A 5,348-nucleotide genomic window follows, 5' to 3' on the forward strand; every position below is an offset into this window, starting at 1 on the left:
AGAGCAAGGGAGCACAAGCTGGGGGTGTGGGCAGAGGGAGAAACAGACACCTAGCTGACCAGGACCCTGGGATCATGACCAGGGCTGAAGGCAGGCGCTTAAGTGACTAAGCCACTCAGGCACCCCAGGGTCCTCCTTTTTTAAGGATGGCATGAAACCACTTTCTTCATCTGGTGCACCTGAAAGCATTGCTTTCCAGACAAATTCAGCTCCAACCAGCAGTGACGTTCCCTACCGCAGCCTCCGTGGGGTGTCTTCAGATGTACCAAAATGATTGGGACTCAGACGTTTGTAGTCATTGTCAACAGTGGGATCAACATACTCAGCAGAGTTGGGACCCCCCAGGATGTAAGTCAGACAGAGGGGGACCTGATCCACTTGAGAGGGGAATTTGAGGGGTCACCATAGGAGAGGGTGGTGATGGGGCAAGGGGAGCAATGTGTAGCTAGAAATGGCAATGTGGTATTGGTTCCACTTCTTTTTTAAAGTAATCTCTACACCCAGCATAAGGCTTGAACTCATGACTTCGAGATCAAGAGTCATACACTCCACCAACAGAGTCAGCCAAGCACTCCTTTAAAGCACTTCTTTAACGGGTATTTCTTATGTATGGCAAATGATACTGCTTTCCCATTTGTGGAATTCGTATAGTTTCTTTTGAAATAATCTATTTAAATAAAAGAGTGATCCTTTGGATGGAAAGTACTAAGTAAATAATTATTTAGTATAATATATAATAATATATATTATATATATAATAATACAAAATAATAGGGGCACCTGGGTGGCTCAGTGGGTTGGGTCATTGCCTTCGGCTCGGGTCGTGATCTCAGGGTCCTGGGATGGAGCCCCGCGTCGGGCTCTCTGCTCACGGGGAGCCTGCTTCCCCCCCTCTCTCTGCCTACTTCTCTGCCTGCTTGTGATCTCTCTGTCAAATAAATAAATAAAATCTTTAAAAAATACAAAATAATAGTTATATAGTACTCGAAAGTGTCGAGATGGCCATCAAGACAGGGATATTTGCAGAAGGATCATATAGGTCAGGTAGGATTACAAAAACCATCTTTACTTCCACATGTTTGTTTCCATCAAGTAAATGGTACCAGCGACTGTGTTGAGTGGTTCGAGACACATTGGGGCTATGCTGTTGCTGTGGGCTGCCAATCTCCTTCCTAGGACTCCTGTGCAGCTGGGACATTTCCCAGAACCCCCTTCCCAGTTCAGGGGTTAGAACCTGTGAGAAGTCAGGATGTGGGATCTGCAAAGTAGAAGAGAAGTCATCTTTCTCTAGAGGCCATTTGTAGCCAAGAGCCTAAGATGATGCAAGGTTTACAGCAGCTTTCCAGAGAACTTCAAGAATGACTCAACTTTGGCACTGCAGCCTGAAGGGGTGAAGAGGAGATTCCTAGACTTTCTTAAGAATTGTAGGACCTTCCCAGCAAACTCTTGAATAATCACTCCCGTATATGCTAAAATGATGTGATAGGAGTTCTGGAAATCATTCAGAGATCTACAGCAACCAAGCAAAGGCCCAACCAAGAAAAAGTCACATTCCATTGGTGGGAAATATGATTTGGTTTTATTTTACTGCCCCTCCCTTTCCCCCTGCCATGGCACAGTTTGGGGGAAGAAGGACTGCAAGTCCCAGTTCTCTTCCTGAAATCAGAGAGAGCAGGATGGACCTAATTGGTGATGTTCTAACCTGTGGGGGGGCTGCCTGAGGGACTGGCCTCTGTGGCATCTGACCTGGAGCTCAGACAGGAAGCAGTGGGTGTGATTCAAGAACATTCAAGGGAACTACACCCCTGCAGAATCCTGAGGCAAGTGATTACTGATTGGGGAGCATAAGAAAGCAGGGAAGGCCCAAGAAGAAACAGAGGTTAGACTCAGGAAAATGAAGACATTTAAAAGTGATCACAGGTAGGGCACAATATACAGGCCCAGGAAAGACGTATGTCCAGAAAAGACCTGAGAAGACCTCAAACTTTCATGAGAGGCTGATCCCAAGGCTCAGAACTTGCCCTGTTAATTGGTGAAGGTCTTGCCCGCCAGTCTGCAGAGACTGGGAGAGGTGGCTGATTTTTTTAAATACCCAATTTTAAACAACAGATCACAAGGCATACAAAGAAAAAGGAAAACGTGGCCCACACAAATGAACAAAATAAATCTCCAGACACAGTCCCTGAAAACACAGGGCATCATACTTACTTGGCAAAATCTTTAAAAGAACTGTCTTAACATCCTTTTGTAGTTCATAAGCATGATGACTGAGTGTGCACGCCATTGTCTGCCTTGAACCTTATGACCGAGGCATATTACCCATCTGATATTAAAAAAAAATAAAAAAACAAAAACAAAACTATCTTAAATAGACTCTAACAGCTAAAAGAAAACACAAAGAACTAAAAGAAATCAGGAAAACAACATGTGAACAAAATAAGCACTTGAACAAAGAAATTGAAATTATTTTAAAAGAACCAAGAAGGGGGATGCCAGGTGGTTCAGTTGGGTAAGCATCTGCCTTCAGCTCAGATTATGATCCCAGGGTCCTGGGATCAAGCCCCAAATCTGGCTTCTTGTTCAGCCGGGAGCCTGCTTCTCCCACTGCCTGCCACTCCCACTCTTGTGTGCGTGCTCTCTCTCTCTCTCTCTCTGATAAATAAATAAATTAATTAAAAGATAAATAAATAAAATCTTTTTTAAAAAAAGAAAGAAAAGAAAAGAACCAAAAGGAAACTCTGAGGTTGAAAAATATAATAACTGACTCAGAACATTCATAAGAGTAGTTCAGAGCAGATATGAACAAGCAGAGCAAACAATAGCAAACTTGAAGAGAGTCATTTGAAATTCTGAGTCTGGGGAGCAAAAAGAATGAAGAAAACAAGATTCAAAGGGACTTATGAGGTACCATTAAACAGGCTAATGTATGCATCAAGGTGGTCTCAAAAGAAGAGGGTAAAAAAGGAGCAGAGCGATTTGAAGAAATAATGGCCCAAAAGTCCTAAATTTTAGAAAACATATGGATCTACCTATCCACAAATCTCAACAAACTTCAAGTTTATTCAAGGAAAAACATGCATGTCCTTTTGTCCAAAAATCTGACTTTTGAGGAGTTTTTCTGTAAGGAAATACAGTCATCTTGAACCTGGGTGGACAGTTAGCTACAAGTGTTTGTCACAGCCATTTTGTAGTTGTGAATAGTTGGACCAACCTATACATTCAACAATAGAAGTTTGGGTAAATAAAGCATATCTGTAAGATGAGACATTGTGCTGCCATTACAAAATGCTGACAATGTCCAAATCTGAACATAAAGAGAAAAGAAGGACTTATAAAATGCCATGTGTAATCTTATTTTTGTTACTCAAGTGTGTATACCTATTTGTGAGAGAGAATTTGGAAAGATGGCCATGAAAGAATGAAGAGTAGGTTTCGTCTGAATGCATGAGATTAAGGATGTGCTTTTGTTTTCTTCTTCTTTCTGCTTCTATTAAAAAAAAAACAACTTAAAAACTGAGAATAGCTAGTACCAAAAAGACAAGAAATAACAAGCATTGGCAGGAATGTGAAGGAAAGGGAACCCTTGTACACCATGGGTGGGAATGCAAATTGGTGCAGCCATAGTGGAAAACAGTATGGAGATTGCTCCAAAAATTAAAAACAGAACTACCATATGATTCAGTAATTCCACTGCTACATATTTACCCAAAGGAAAACACTAATTCAAAAAGATATGTGCATGCCTGTGTTATTGTAGCATTATTTACAACAGCCAAGGCATGGAAGCCACTGAAGTGTCCATCAGTAGACGAATGGATAAAGAAGGTGTGGTTTATGTGTACAAAGGAATATTACTCAGCCATCAAAAAGAATGAGATCTTGTCATTTGTGATAACATGAATGGACCTAGAGGGTATTATGCTAAGTGAAATAAGTCAGATAGAGAAAGACTAATACCACACGATTTCCCTTATATGTACAATCTGAAAACTGAAACGAATGAACAAACAAACAGAAAAACGCATAGGCTTGTCAATACAGAGAACAAACTGGTGGTTTCTGGAGGGGAGGTGGAGGGAAGGAGGTGAAACAAGGGGATTCAGAGGTACCAGCTCCCAGTTATAAAATAAATAAGTCAGGGATGCCTGGGTGGCTCCATTGGTTAAGCATCTGCCTTCAGCTCGGGTCATGATTCTGGGGTCCTGGGATCGAGCCCCGCATTGGGCTCAGTGGGGAGCCTGCCTCTCCCTCTCCTTCTGCCTGTCACTCCCTCTGATTGTGCTCTCTCTCTCTGACAGATAAATAAATAAATAAATATTTTAAAAATAACTAAAATAGTCATGGAGTTGAAAAGTACAACATAGAGAATCTAGCCCATAATACTGTAATACTGTCACACGGTGACAGACGGTGACTACGCTTATCACAGTGAACTTTAAAAATATATATATATTGGATTTATAACAAGAGAGAAAATGGCTTGTTTTTTAAATATTTTGTTTATATGACAGACAGAGATCACAGTGCCTGTTTTAAAATTAGTCACATACCTAGGAAGTGTCAGAAGTGGGATTTGAACTGTTGCTTCCCGGTACACCACGCCGCCTTTTGTCCCAGCACCAAATGGCCCGGCTATTAAGATTCCCTTCACTTGGAACGGCCTCTTTCCCAGGGGATGCCCCCACCCTCACCCCCACCACCGCGATGCCCCACTGAGGGCTCCCTTCATAATTGCACGTACTCTAACAGGCCTAGAGAGGATTTATTGGCTGTAAAGGCCCGAAGTTTCATCATTCAGTGGGCTTCCTATTCTCAGCTGCTAAGAGAAAACTTAGCCTTTTTTTTTTTTTCTTCTGGATGCTAAACCTCCAACCACCATTTCACCTGCAAACAAGAAAGCCACTCACCTGGAGAGCCACACGGGCTCCATGCCCTCTTCAGACCTTCTTCACTAATCATGAATGCAAGAGCCGAGAATCGGGATGACCAAGCAGTGGAAGCTAGATGTTCTCGTTTTTTAGTTTATCAAGGTGCCTTCGCAAATTTCCTCTTTAATTTGCATCATTTTCCCCTAGCATCGCCTTCCCTCCCCCGGGGGACTTTGGATATCAAACATAAACAGGAAATACGAGTCGGTCCCCTCACCTTTGCCAAAGCCTAAATGAAATCAAATAAAAAAAAGTAATAAAATAAAATGAATGATGGTCATTACCTTGCCACGGCCATTTCAGAGTAACAAGGTCTGACAAGTATTAATTCACCATGCAACCATATACATGCCCAGATTCTATGATGCTACACTCACTTCCCAGGACTGCGGACTGAGCTGTTTTCATCCAAAAGAATCT

At 42.1% G+C, this 5,348-nt stretch overlaps 1 pseudogene; it reads left to right on the top strand.

The window, feature by feature from the left end:
* The first annotated feature begins 2,239 nt into the window (after positions 1-2,239).
* On the top strand, positions 2,240-2,329 carry LOC125090079 (uncharacterized; annotated as a pseudogene).
* Positions 2,330-5,348: the final 3,019 nt, after the last annotated feature.

The sequence above is a fragment of the Lutra lutra genome, chromosome 17 (assembly GCF_902655055.1).
Source record: "Lutra lutra chromosome 17, mLutLut1.2, whole genome shotgun sequence".
Lineage (NCBI taxonomy): Eukaryota > Metazoa > Chordata > Mammalia > Carnivora > Mustelidae > Lutra > Lutra lutra.